This window comes from Anomalospiza imberbis, chromosome 5 (genome assembly GCF_031753505.1).
Source record: "Anomalospiza imberbis isolate Cuckoo-Finch-1a 21T00152 chromosome 5, ASM3175350v1, whole genome shotgun sequence".
Classification (NCBI taxonomy): Eukaryota; Metazoa; Chordata; class Aves; order Passeriformes; family Viduidae; genus Anomalospiza; species Anomalospiza imberbis.
The window spans coordinates 48052818-48067735 of NC_089685.1; the positions used below are offsets into that span (position 1 = coordinate 48052818).

The 14918-nt window shown below is 43.9% G+C and overlaps 1 protein-coding gene across 4 annotated transcripts in view; it reads left to right on the top strand.

Annotated features, from left to right (window-relative positions):
• Positions 1–1617: 1617 nt before the first annotated feature.
• LOC137474189 (fatty acyl-CoA reductase 1-like) overlaps positions 1618–14918 on the top strand; it is a 111843-nt gene continuing 98542 nt past the window's right edge. The window contains exon 1 of one of the 4 annotated variants that reach the window (XM_068190542.1): positions 1618–1681. The gene's annotated coding sequence lies outside the window, so the exon portion shown is untranslated. Of the gene's footprint in view, positions 1682–1989; positions 2154–2231; positions 2336–14918 lie in introns of those variants that run through there. The other 3 variants (XM_068190546.1, XM_068190543.1, XM_068190544.1) reach the window with 3 other exon arrangements.

A 14918-nucleotide genomic window follows, 5' to 3' on the forward strand; every position in this document is an offset into this window, starting at 1 on the left:
CTTATCAAGCTCTCTATTTGGTGTCCTGAAAAATAATACTTACAATAGCTCTTTCTCATTCTGGGCTTCCCAAAAGCTTTCCTTCTGGTTAGTTTTCAAAGTGCAAGATCACGGTCCTTGAACAAAACCATCCCTCACTGACTATTCTTTTAAGCCATGTCTTTGTCTACTTGTTCCTCATTTTGGTGTCAAACAGTCACCATCAGTTCAGGCATGGCCTTTTCAGTCTCGACAGAGGCCTGGCCAGCCTGTCAAGGCAGATAGTTATGTTAAGGAATATGCCTGTGAGTTTCTTTCCTTGCAAGTTTCCTCCTGCTACACTTCCAGTGAATGAAATCGGAAACTCCTTTGCTGGAATCACAGAATCACTGAGGTTGGAAAAGACCCTTAAGATCACTGAGTCCAACTGTAAAAGAAGCTGTAGGTTGTTTTTCCCTGTAATTACAAAAATGAAATTGAAACAGAGCTTCCTCTCTCCTGTTGAGTGCTCCAAACGTTTGTGACAGCACTTGGGTATTGCAGAAGGCAGAAGCTTTTCTTCCATCTGTATGAATTATGAAGGCAAGGTTCTCTACATCCCACCCATTTCTGTGGGATGAATTGCCTGCTCAGCTCTGCATGGCCCTACTCCAAGCCATAGGTGTAATGTAGAGAGCGGGTGACACAGACCTTGTGTCCTGGTTGGATTTTTGTGGTCCGCCTGGGTCTTAGAGCCCTATGTCCCGTGTCACATGGAGGCAACTGGCATATGTACTGTAAGGACACCTGGCAGAATGAGGTGAAATGAGGCTTTGGAGATTCCACCTAGCCTTAGATCGTGCCTCAATGTGCCAACAGGCACCTGTAGGTCTCACATGATAGTGGCAGGCACCTGTAGTCTATAAGCTCCCCAAGCAAGGAGCTGGAGGAGCTGCTGCTGTGGGTGCAGTACTTAGTCCCGTTGTGTGGGGTGCTCTGCTAATAGCTCTTATGCGGATTCACTCATCGGTGAGCAACTTACCCAACTTCTGCCGGGCTGGCTTTTTCCCAGTGCTAATAAATGGAAGGAAATAATGAAATAAAAACAATCTTGTAAGATTAATTAATGCTCATACATGCTGCAAGTGTAATACGAGGCTATAAAAACGTCACATCTTGCTGATTCGGATGCCGAGTTGAAAAGATCTGAGGGTGTATCTTCTATTGCTGAAGAGAGAAAATGAATATTGGTGTTAAAAGCAGGTATTTCAGGCTGAATAGGTATGCTGCGCATTTCAGTTTTCTCCTAACGTTTATAAGACAAATTGCGTAATTAACTTAATATGCCTATTTTATAACTCTGCTTCTGTGCACAACATTCTTCCTAACCATTTTAATCGCAGCCGTAAATTCTGCTGTAAGCTGAAGAGAGTAAGGAGGTGTAATATCCTTAGAGGATACCCGAGGAACTACTCGCCCTGCCCCTTCACCATGGATTTAGGAGCTTTTGGAGCTCCCTCGCCCTCCCCTGCGAGAGGGAACCTGCGGGGCTCCAGCACATCCCGATCGCGCTTCCCGCATTCCCGGCCGGCTCACGCCGGCGCAGGCGGAGCGGGGGAGGACGAGGGTGGGGAAGGGGCTCGGGGAGGCGCTGAGGAGGAGCCGCCGCCACTCGCTGCAGCCTCAGCGAGCCCGGAGGCGGCAGAGGAGCCCCGGCAGCCCGGTAAGGAGGGGAGCCCTCCGGGAGGGAGAAGGGTAGGCAGAGAGGGAGCCTTTTTTCGCCTGCCTTGCTGGTTCCTGCAGGGCTGGCGCGGCGTGCCCGCACCCCCTGCGGCACGGCCGCGGCGGCAGCGGCCGGGCCGCCGAACGCGCCCGTGCCCCGCAGCTGCGGGGGGACGCTGGCGGCGGCCGCGGAGGAAGGGGCGGTCTGAGGCGGGGGTTCACGGGCACACGCGGGCCCGAGCGCTGCTGGGAGGGGGCCCGCTCTCCCGCCCCGGCAGTGCCCGGCGGCTCCTGCTGCAGAGCCCGCGGCGCTGAGCCGGCTGGCCCCAGCCCGCACCCCGGGCGGGCGCGCATCCTCCCCCGGTCCGGCTCGGAGCAGCGGGGCCGGCGCTGCTGCTGCCCGCCTCCCTCCCCCGGCCGGATACACACTGTCACGCCCGGAGCACCACGAGAGGTTTGTTAATTTTATTTGGGTAGGTTTTGTTTGTGGTTTTTTTCTTTCTTGTTTAGATTTTTTTGTTGTTGTTGTTGTTTTTTCTTCCTTGCTTTTTCTCTTTTCCTCCGCCTCTTCTTTGCCGGGAGTTGCTTGCATGCTGGGGAAGGTGGGGGGCAGCGATTTGGAAGCGGGAATTGGTCGGAAAAGCGGCAGTTGAAGGTAACAACCCGCTGGGGCACGGCGGAGGGAAGCAAAGAAAAAACCCAAAGACAACCGAGAAGGTAGAAGGTGGTGTGGGGGCGAGGGAGAGGAGGAGGCGACGCTGGAGAGGGAGGATGCCCGGGAGGCGGCGGGGCCGGGCGGGCTGCAGTGGGGCCGGGAGGCTCCGGCGGGGCCGTGCCGGGCAGGTACCGCGGCTGGGTTCCGGGTCGGGCCCCTGGCACCGGGCGGTGCCCCGGGGGCAGCGGCGGCCCTGGCCCCGCCCGTGCTTGGGCTCTTCCGTGGGTGAGCTGACGCCGGGGGGCGACCCTGTGAGTGAGGAGAGGATGTGGCGAGCGGCTCCCGCCCTGCCTCGCTGCGGGTGGGGGTAAATCGTCGGTGCGATGCTGTTCAAAATAAAGGAAGAGCTCATCTAACCTGGGGGGAGGGTTGCCTTTTTGTTTTCCTGCTGTTAGGCCAATACGTTGTCTTTTTTTTTTTTTTTGGTGTGGTTTTTTTTTGTGTTTTTTTTTTTTTTTTTAATAGAAGTGTGGTGTTATATAGCGGTAGAGTTTTAATCATATGAAGAAAGAGTCTTACTCAGAACCTTGGTGATGTCTTCTCTCCCTTGATTGGGAAATGACTGGATATCCCTGCTACCCCTCACCCGCAGGGCACCACAAGCACAAATTTTGGTACAGGATCCTGTGAGGATATACTCAGTTCTCTGGAAACGAGAGACATGTGACCTTGTCTTGTCTTACACAGTCCTTTACAGTATAAGGGTTATACTGTATATGTTACTCAGAACAATTTGTTTTTTTGTGTTTGTCTTGGAGCCTTTTAAGGGCATAGCTAGAGAAACAAATAACTAATGACAGGCCTTTATCTTGGGGTGGGGGAAGCAGTAAAACTGAATGGGAGTTCACCCAGAAATATTGCACTATAAATTCAGTCAAAAGGCTAGTTTTGCATCTTTATTTGGACTGAGAGTTTGCTATCTCTAAAGGTCATTTTTAGGCTAGAAAAATGTGTTCCAAAATCCATATCAGCTCTAATCCTGGTTCACTTGAATTTGTATTAAAACAAGGGTATGGGTGAACTATTAGATGATCCCAGAAATGTAACAAAATGCAAGGCCTTTCAGAAACTTTCAATACCAAAGCTCACATTGTTTTGGCTTGCTAGTTTAGAGTGTAACTTTCTGTGCGTGCTGGCATTATGGGAACCTTTATCCCCACTTGTTAAGAAGCTGGTGGCACAGAGATTTGCTACTGGAGTTTATTTTGATTTGCACTGCTGTGTCAAAAGCATCTTAGTTTCCTTCTTAGTGTAAGTGGACTTTTCTTGACTAGAAAAGTCCAAGTTCTATTCATTACTGAGTTAGGGACTCATCTTCTGTTTGAAGGAACTACATAGTTTAAAAATTGATAGTTGCTTTAGTGAAGTTGTGAAATCCCTGCTGCAATGTAGTGCTTAAATCCTCTAGATCTATTGTGTTGTTCTGACAACTTGTTTCTGCATAGCTATAATGTTTTAAAACATTTCCTTTGTGTTTTGGGGTGTTTGTCTAAGTTAAAGTCACCATAAATTTCAGTACATAGGTGATGAGAACTGGTGATGAGAAAATTGAGGAGGGTGGGAATGCATTCACTCAAAGGTACTTGAATTAAACATGAAGGAATAGCAGATTTAGGCCAGCCTTCTACTATATTTAGAGTACGTTTAAGATGCATCTGATATTATAACAAAGCTGCAAATTCTTCAGTTCTTCCAATTCAGGGTTCGAGTTTAATCCTGGTCAAGGCTTGTTTAAATTAGTGGTGGGGAAATGTAGTTTTAAGACATCTTAAAGACCATGTGTGAAAAGGCTGAATAAATAGAACCCATAGCATGTCAGCTGGGCATAAAAATATCTAGAGATCAACTGCTAGAAAAGTAATAGGAAATAGCCTGTTAACAGAGGCACAAAGTTTGTAGCTCTGTTACAGGAAGCAGCTTTTACTGATAAGCTTCTTGTACCTTCCCCAAAGTCAGTTCAGATCTGACAAACCTGAATCTTGGGGAGGTGGGTGACTTGGGAAGGTGTAGGAGTGCTGGCAGAGAGAGGAACATGGATGATGACAGGGCAGAAGGATTGTGACAGGGACTGTTGGCAATTTGACCAAAGGCACAGAAAGTGTCATTTGTCTGCATGGTGCAGTGGAGAACACGAACAAGTGGTCATTGTCTTCAGAAGTCTTCAGGATACTGATGACTTTGAGTCCTGTAGCAGAGTGTAGATCCTTGCTCCAGAGGAGCAGCCTGCAGAATTAGACTGTCATTGAAAAAAAACCTTTTTTTTTCCCCCATACATTTCACATAGAAAGCTCCTAGTTCTCAAGAGTTAGCCAGGTTTTTCTGCCATAGCAAGTTATTTTGACCTATAGAAGGGACAGATCATGTGAGCAGCTCAGTGGGGTGGAGAAAACTGTATTGATGAGTACCTGACTAATCAGGGGACTGTTGCTTATCTTATTACGTTTTTTGGTTTTGCTATGTTTGGAAGAAAATATTGAGAATAACAGCTGCAGGGGATAATACTAGCATTGTCCTAGAATAATGCATTATTTTGCATTATCACTATGAAAAATTATAGCATTCTGTTTCCCTAAGGGTCCTGAGTCCACAAAAGAGGCTTAAGAAATGGAAGTTTGAATATTATCCATCGAGATTAAAATTATCTAAATTATCAGGAGTGGGTCATGGAAAGAGTCAGGCATCACCAGATGTGTCTGGGTATAAGGATAAGATAATCTGAAGGATGTTGACTTCCCTGGCTCAGGCAGCTATTTCACAAAGGCAGTCCTCGTTTGGGAGCTCTTCACCTGTGCTGGCACGCCCCGAACCTCACTCCCTAAATGTGGGCTCCTGCCTGACCAGGGGGTCAGCCAGCCGGCCTGCCTCACTGGTGGCTGCGCATTGCCGACCTCCCGCTTGGGATGGGGCCACTACTCCTGGCCAAATGCAGATCTGCTCTTGTTGTTGCTCTTGGCCTGGTTTTGAGTTGGATGAATTCCTGGGTGTGACTCAATGCCTGGCTAAAACACAGCAAGGAACCGACGGAGATCGTGCGCTTGGGGGAAGAGCGTGCTGCTCCTCCTCGCAGCCGGGGACATTCAGCCTCATCAGCTCACTTGGTGCTGTGCTGGTGCTTCTGCACGGCCTCCGGATTTAATTTGGCCTATCTGGCCAGTTTGGAGAGAGAGAAGAGGTGCCTGCCTGTCTCCAGTCACTTGTGTAGACATACCCTTCAAGGGTCTGATGAACTGAGTCAAAGAGGAAACTTTATGTCCTTCAAGATAAGACTACAGCAGATGCTTTTTCTTTTATTACAGTTCTTTTCCATTCAGTTTTTTTAATGGTAAGCCTGTGTTTCCCATTTTTAATGCCATCTGAGGCAGATGTTTTGTCTGTGGTGTTGTTTTTTTTTTTTTTTTTTTAATTCTTATTTTCATAGTGCTTTAAGGCTTTCTTTAGCTGTCTTTGCATGACATGCAGCATTAAAATGACATCAAACTAGGTCTTTGCATAGTGAAATAATAATAGTAGGTATGTAATTAATGTTCTGTTGATAATTACTAAAAACTGAAAACCCTTTCTCCCTCAAATATGTGGCTACATTTGTTGTTAAAGCATGAGGCATATTGAATGTTTGGCAAAAATACCTGTGATTCACTTATAATTGTGTTCTAAGCTTATATCAGCTGTGTTTTGCAGGAGTTGCTTGAATCTGTTTCTCTTTGTGTGTACCCCTGCTTAGGGAGTTTCAAGTGGCTGGAAATTGCATGAGGCTCTTTTCTTCCACCCATGCTCGCAGAAAAAGGTATCTTGTGCCTCAAAAATATGCAGGTGCATTTGACTCCAAAGTTTTCTCCTTCCCAATTCAGTTTTCTCCTTCCACAATGTAATTGTGGTGCAGCTGTGTGCATAAAATATGGTCATAATAGGTTTTCCCCATAATTAAATTAATTTTTAACCCTTTATACCAGTATCAATCTTCCATATCTGCTTTGAGTAGCAGGTGGTTGTCTTCTGGGGTTAACAGAAAAAAATATAAAACGTGATGACTGATTGATGCATTTAAGATTGGCAGGACTGGTCACAAACCTGGATGCTTACAATATAATTTCTAAAGCCATCTTTTGGCCGTGCCTTTGTTCAAGCCCAGACCCATATTTTATTGTGTCCAAAGGTAAGAGGCAATTTTACCATAAACAAATACAAGGTTTTGATTCCAGTTTTGAATGGCTTGTGCTTACCTTGTAGCAGACTGTAGTTTTCAGTACTGTTCTGCAATGCTGTATAAAATTGGGACTGGCTGGACTGACAGCTTCTTTTGTTTGTTTGTTTTCTGGTTTACCTTCCTGAAAGAAGCTATAAACCTAATTGTTGGACGGAAAGAAAGGTTCCCTGATTTAATGTAAAGAAGGGGGATTTATTTTGCTATAGATGGTTCAAAAAGGCCTTTTCTTATTTGGGGGCTGCTGAATATAATTACACTGTTGTGTTACAAGCCTCTCTAGACTATTACTTCAGAAACTACCTTGATATTGTGGGTGAAATTATGAAAACTTTATTAGACTGTAATTTTGTAACCAGTGGGATAGATAAACAATAAGAAAAAGGTTCTTACAAAGCTATGCAGTTGTATTGTTTTAAGAAATGTAAAGCAAGAATAAGTGTTACATTGATATTGAGCCAATCACTCCTCTTTCTGAGGAAAATCTGAAAAATGGAGATGCTGTGTAGGAACAGTACTAGGCATGTAGTTCCTACTCTACACTTCAGTAAATGCTGAGAGATTCTCTTAATTTACTCACAAAATATGTGGGTATTAACGGAGCAGAGCAGTGTTCTAAAAGGTTTATTGGAATGGGTGTACTGTGGAGTTAATGGCTGAAATGGTTACAGACGATTTTGATAGTAGCCAGAGGTGGCACCATGTAATGATTCATTGGCAGAATAAGAAATGGTCTGAGTCATCATTTTAGGTGTGATAAGGTGTTTAGCAGTGATAGCTCAGAGGAGAGTTGCAGCTGACTGGAGCTGGTGCTGTGCTCCAGCTGAGGCAGCGTGCCCAAAACAACAGCGTGATGCTCGCGCGGTCTCTGTCATTAGTGGGTCCCTGCTCCCTGAGCACAAGCAGCAGTAACTTGGAGAAGGTTGCACCTGTAGCAATCAACACTACTTTGGCCAAACACACGACACTTGTTGGAAATATATTTTTCTGTCACTGCTGCTGTTTACACATGAAATAATGGGTTTTTTTCCCACTTTCTCTGTTTTGAGGTGTAATGTGAATAGCTGTGCTTCCATGATCTTTGCTCCCATTGCTATATCGCTCTGTAAGTGAAATCATTCACCATTTGTCAAAGTGTAGCTGTGTGGGGTTGCAGCATCTGAAATGCCTCCTTCATCACTAGGGCCTTCAGAAACAGGTGCTGGTGCTTTGAGCAGGGCTCTGGCCTGCGGGCAGGTGTGTGTGCTGGGGTTCAGCGCTGGAGTGTGCTGTGATGCTTTCTTAGGTACCATCCTCTGGTGTGGTCAGAAGCAAAGTGGTCATGGTCTGTGGTGAGTGACTGCCAAACCCAGGAGCTCTGCCTGCTCTGATCCTGGTTGGGACCAGCAAACATGGGGGTGGGTTTGTGTCTCGTGTCAGGTGGGCACCCAGCTGCTCAACCTAGAGCAGTGGCTTGTGTTCAGCTGGGCTTCTGTGGAGAGGCAAAAGTAGTTTGGAGGTGGGATGAAGAACATGAGTGAGTTTTGCCTGTCCTTTCCAGCCTTCATGGCAACCAGCAAGATCAGCTGCTGGTTTTCTGGACTGAGGAAGGGAAAGAAAAGGTAAGACACCACTTCTTCTGCCAATACCCTGTGGAGCTTCTGGGATGTTGGAGCCAGGGACTGCTGCAAATCTTTTCAAAACCATCTGCTTTTACCAACTGTCACTGCTTATTCACTAACATGTGGTCTTGTTGGGCATTAGCTTTTAAAATCTTTCTCTGTAAGGACAGAAATTAATAGGTTTCTTCTATGCTTGAGCTGTGGGTATATAATGGAGGAGTTTCAGAAGTGCTCTGTTGTGAGGGAAAGTGGGAGGGGAGAGAGATAAAGGGACATGCCTTCCTGACCTAAAGCACTTTCTGATGTAGTACAAGCTCACAGAGCTCTTCTATTTTTGTTATCTGTTGGTCTGAAATGCATGGCATGATTCTGTTTAAACCTAATTTTGAGGGTGAAATTTTGTTACAGAAGGAGCCCTTAGCAAAACTACTGCATATACTGGCATCAGCTTATTCATTGTTTCTGGCTTTAAGTCAAGGAGAACATCACAGTCCAGGACTGCTTCTAGATCGCCTTTGGCTATTGAATTAAATGTCATTGCTGTAAAGGACTCAACTCCTTTGTTGGACAAAAAAATTTTGAAGATGCTAAGGCTATTGCTCCCCAGGCCATTAGTAGGACACCCAAATTCATATGCAATGTATTCACATTCCTAAATTGAATGTGACAGAATTACATCCTTAGTTAACCCTCAGCCCGTATAACTGCATCCTTGTTGCTCTACTTACAACCTTGCAGACTGCAAAGAAACAATCTGCTTGTTTTTGTGATAAAAGATCTGTTTTTGCAGCCTCAGAACTCTGATAACCATGCAGTGTGTGCAGTAGATTCTTCTTTATTCCTGTGACTGCAGCTGGAACTTCTCAGCCTAGCTCTTTACATCCCCTGTCATCCTTTCTCCAATAATGTACATTATTGCTTTGATGTGGTTCTGCTTCTACTTCCCTGTGGAGCCCTGCTGCACAAAGAAGTGAAATCCCAGGTCAAGATGTTACAGACATTGAATGACACTGGTTTCTACCAGTGACCTCCTTTGAGTCCTTATTGCTGCTATCTTCATTAGACACTCCAGAGCAATACATTCCTAGTATGTAGCAAAATGTCAGTGATCCCCTCTGCATTTCTTCGTGCCTTTCTTTGCATCTGAAATAAAGTTGATGACACTTGCAGAGAGGAGAGGGTGACAAACCCAGGGGGTACCAGGGTGTTTATACCATGCTCTGCTGGGTGTAGCAAAATAGCCATCAAATCTTGCACCTAGATGCAGTACTGAAACCTGCCAGCTCAGTAGAAAAGCTTTGGTTCTGCAGATAACCAGTAACATTTGCCATAACAGTATCTAGTTATGGTTTTAATTTTCCTTTATTCTTACATTTATATTCAGTGGCTACCGCCTTGTTCTGTGCATCCTCAAAGCAGCTGGTGCGTTTCTGCTATACTTGAATTTAAGGTTTCAGGGTACCCTAAACAACATAGTGGTTTGATAGGAAATGCTGGATCCTTGATTCATTTCTCAGTTAATATTTTTCATTTCCCCTATTTCCTAATCTCTGTGTCCTTTCCCAGGCATTTTGGTTTGTTCCTTCGCCTAGTTCTGCTGCCACTTCACTAAGGTGAGAGAGCTCAGGCTGTGACCACAAAGCCTCATTTCCTGCTGGAGGTGTATCCCTTCACCTTTGTCCCTTCACCTTTTGGCCTATTCCTGACCCCTTGTTCCTCTGTAGTGTCAGGCAGACTGCTAGCTGTGTATTAATCTCTTTGACTAAGAGTAGAATTGAACTTGTCTCCACCATGTTCTAAAGCTGTCTGTATTCACACTAAAATCAGTGCTTTACAGGCACCTATGTCAAATCTGGCATTCTGCTGTTTCCTACACGGTCCAAATCAGCTGATTTGTGGAGAAGTATTAGTTCCTGGTACTGGAATGTTCCATCCATGGGGCCTCAGGTGTTTTGGCCCAGCATTTTTTTTCTGCTGAATGTTTGTGTTGGCCCATATACAGCTGAGATTGTGTTTCTGCCATTGGGAACACTGAATTTTCCACTGAGGGGAAAGCCTATTGCTTTGGCTGGCTCAGGTTTTTTCAAGAACTGATAAGGCATTGCTTACAGCTGATAAACTTGTCCACAAAGAGTTCCCAGTAAGCAGCTCGAGGAGAAGGTGGAACTGTGTGCTTCCAAGATGATGTGATGACAACCCACCCATACTTTAAAGATGAGATCTCTGGACTCTGCCAACACAGTAATACTGTTGAACCAACCACATATGCAGAACTAAACTGTGATCTGACAGCAAGTCAATCACAGCCTACAGAGGCATTAGCTGCTCATACTATTCCACTTGTACAGGAGGTGTGTGTCTTAATTCTCAGGTTCCTCTTGGAAACTTTTGTCTGTCAGTGCTACATTTACTGCAGTATGGGTTTTCAAGTAATGAATATTTGTGTTTCAGTAGTCACCCCTCTGCTGGTGAATCATCAGCAGGCTGAAGTTGCATTAATACTGAACACATTTGTCACCTTTTCTGGAAGGCCAGAATTCCCCCAGCCCAGGATGCTGATGTACACAGGAGGACAGATTGCTTTGCTCATGACAGTCAATATAATTTTAAACTTCCAATCTTAAAGGTTATAGGTTGGAACATCTAGCTGTTGGTATTTAATGTTAAAAATTAGATAAGCAAGTTGAAAAAAAGAAAAAAATAATATGCAATGCCAGAGATTCCATTGCTGACTATAGATTACATCCTTGAAGATGGGAAAGTTCTGCCTTCTGAAGTGACATAATCTGCATTTATCAAAACCCAACTTCTCTGCTTGTCACTAATGTTTAATTTCCCTGGCAGCCTAGGTAAGTCTTGTTCTGGGAGATGAAGTAAGGTGATCTGGAGCCTTTCATAGGAGCTTGTTTCTGATCTCAGGTTCATGTGTTCAGAATGTTAAAACAGTCACAATACTGTCTTTCATTAAATGACAGGGTGCTTTCAAAGAGAGTAGTTCTCTTAGTTTCTACATACACCTACACTGAGCGTGACTAATGTGATTGTGACTGTGAGCCCTTAAATAAAAAGTGGAATTCTAGAAGTAGGTCTCATAGCATTCCTAGATACAGAGCAGGAAACTTGTACTTTGTCTCCTGGGCAAGAAGAGAGAGCTGAATTTATTACATCTGATTGTTGAAATTAAGACAGTAGGATTTGGTTTTGTGAAATGCACGTAAGTCCTCATATGGATTTTTACTCTTAACATATAATTTTCAGTGTGTTGTCTATATATTATCACTCTAGAGTAGCGTTGGCAGCATTTGGTGCTTTGCTCCATGCAACCATGTAAAAATACCACCCAGTACTGCTGACTCATTTATAAAATAAAATGGGCACTTCCTTGCACTATTTTTTCTTTTTTTTCTGTCTTTTAGACTTCAAAAATCCTACCTGCTATGTGCGACTTTATGTCCTTTCCATGCAAAGTGTAGTACCCAAAATATCTTGTCAGAGATGCTTTTTATCTAAAGTGCTTGTAGTTGCTAGTAGCAGCTTCTTTTAAATAATTTACAGATTTTCACTGGAGTGTCCCATAGGTAGATGGGTTTTTTCTGTACAGTGCTGTGCAAAAATCTTAGCAAACAAGAAAGTTCCACTTGCACTAATAAAGATATTGCATGTATTTGATAATTGTTTTGAAAGTTCAGGAAGATCAAGGCCAGGAAAATACAGTAAGGATAACTAATTCCATGATGAAAAGGTCATATTTCATTGCCTTAGCTTTTTAAAATGCCATGTTTTGCATACTTTATGGAAATTTACCCTTACAGATTACTGAGTGCACTGTTAGGGTAAAATATATCAATTTTCTGTTTTCATTGTCTTCCTATTCATAAGTTGTAAGCCTGCAACTGTAGAACTCTGGGGTGGTTTTTTTTTTGGTTTTTTTTTTTTTTGGGGGGGGGGGTTTGTGTTGTTTTGTTTTGTTTTTGAGTGTTTCTTCATTGATTAAATAATTTCTTTAATGAAAATAAATATCTGGTGTAGTGTTAGCAGGGGAACATATCTTCTGATGTTTTAGCATAAGCATGAAAGTTCTACTAATATTCTCCACCAGGACTTTATACTACAAGAACAAGATATACTGGACCACAAGTAGTGTGGTCTCTATCCTCTTGAGAAGGTTTTCTGACAGAAAACATCGATTTTTTTTTTTAGTGGTCCTATTAAGTTTGCACTTTGTGTTTACTCACACACTCATTGGAGATGTGTGTTTTCTTTGTAAGAGTGTGGCATTAGTACTGGAAAGCAAAGGGAATGTAGCAAAGCACACGAGTGATAATAAGTGGTGCAAAGTATGTGAAAATCGGTAAACATGGTAGGTTTGAAGTCGGATACAGAGGTCTGCCAGCGTGACATAGGCTGAATGAAGAGGAGCATGGCAGTGCTTTGCACTTTTTTCAAACTTCAGTGTTAAAAAGAACATGAGATTTAACTCTGCTTTGCCCTGTGTGGCACATCTGCAGAGCTGTGTCCAGCTCTGGGCTCCTCAGCACAGCAGGGCCATGGAGCTCCTGGAGCGGGGCCAGCAGAGGCTGCAGAGATGATTTAGGGCCTGGAGCATCTCTGGCAGGGAAAGGCTGAGGGAGCTGGGGCTGTCCAGCCTCGAGAGGAGCCCCAGCTGAGAGGGGCCCTCAGCCCTGGGTGTCCCTGTCTGCAGGGAGGGCTCCGAGCAGGGCCCAGGCTCTGCTCTGGGGACCCAGCAATGGCACCAGAGGAACGGGCAGGGACTGATCCCAGGAGGTTCCACCTGGGCAGGAGGCAGAACTTCTTCCCTGGGCAGAGACCATGGCTGTGGCAGGACCTCATCTGGTACTGATGAGAGTCCTTCTCCAAGCGGAGAATCGAACTGCTGATCTGCAAAGAGCTGCAGCAGAGTTTTTTGTGTTTTTCTGTGATTCTGTCTAGGACATCAGGGATGAGCAATGCAGAGGAAGAATTTTGTACAGCTGTGACATTCCTGTATCCTCGAGGGTGAATCTGAAATGGTGGACAATGGAAGTCCGTCTATAAAGATTTCCTCCTTACTATCAACTTGAAATGTATCCATGTACTAGGAGTCCTTAACTCTGTGTGAGATGTGGGTTTATATTGCCTAGCCATTTTCAAATTTTCTCTCTTTTGACACGCCAAAGGAATAAACACCACAATGTCCACATGACCATAGGAAGCCAGGTAATTTGTACTTCATAAATTTTTAATTTGAATTATTTCCTGAGCATTACGTGTACTGTAGTCATCGCTTCTCTCTTTGTAGGTGTTCTAGGAACAGTAGAAATGTATAGAAATCTGGTTTTGAAACTTAGTTTGTCAAAAGTAAGAGAGAAAGAGGTGGGAGAAAATCAGCTGTCAGGATCATAATAGATCTGTTTTCACAGGTCACTGTTGATGATTGTTTTCAATTGAGTTGATCCTTGTTTTAAATCTGACTGTGATTGATTGCAAATGCTGCAACATTTAATTGAAGAGGCCAACTAATGGAAAAGTGAAAAAGTAGTCAGCTAAAAAGCCAGGATAATTGGAAGCATGATTTCATCTGTAATCCAGGGTAGGAGTGGAGATAGACAGAATGGGGTCAACCTTTGACAAGCTAGAAAGAAACACCCAAAGTCCTGGTTCCCCAAACCCACAGCCAAGTCCCATTGCCAGAAGCCTGTGGGTGGGAATTCTCTCCCTTGAGGCTGGCCAGGAAAAAGTGTTGCAATGGTATGTTGGTCATCCTTCCTGTGTTATCTGACTCTCAGATAAACACTGATTCCAGCTGCATCAGGGGTAGGAACATGCAAATGTGCCTGTATTCACTTCAGGGCTGATTCCAGTTACGAACCAGTTTTATTTCTTTCACTTACTGCCTGAGCCAAGAAACCCTGCAGACCTACGTCAAGCCAGTTTAAGGAGGATCAGATCTCATTTAGGTTGCTTGGGATTATGTAGAGAACAGGGGGAAGACACCCAGCCAACCTCTAAATATTTTGTTTTCTGAATCAACTTCTGAGAAGTTGGCTTAGGAAAGCCTGGATTTAAACTCTTGACTTTAACTGGCATGTACTGAATGAAAGTACTAAACTGAACAAAATCTTACTTGATGTGTGGTCATCATTTCCGTATTCAGGATATTTCTGTGAAATACTTGCCCAGACTATATCTGTGTGATGAAAATTGGTGTTACTCTTGATTTACTGCACTCTTCTGTGCTGAAGGGCTTTGCTATGAAAACAATGCAATGTAGAAATGCTGCTCTGAGTAGATGTGGATTTTCTTCGTATGGTTAGTATTGCTATAGCAACATTTCCCTCTATCCCTCCAAGCCATGACTGTAATTGCAGAAGTTGCCATTGATCTTATATGTAGTAAATTATATATGTGTTTAACAATGAACTACTAATGTCAAATGAAAAATAATTGCTTTTCCTATTCATCCCCTACCAAGCCCCAATTTTCATTTCAACAAAATAATTTTTTTTTTAGGAATTCAGTTTTTCAGTAAGTTGTTTTTGGATGTGAACACAGTTTTTCAGTTTCTAGATTTAATATGTTTATTGTAGCTTAATTTAAGCATCAGTGTTCACTGTGGCTGTTTTACTGGGAATGTTCTTGTTAGGAATGTCTCTGCCCCTGCTGACTATATTGGGGGGTTAACTATGACCTAGTATAGATCTCGGAGGAGGTATACAAAAAA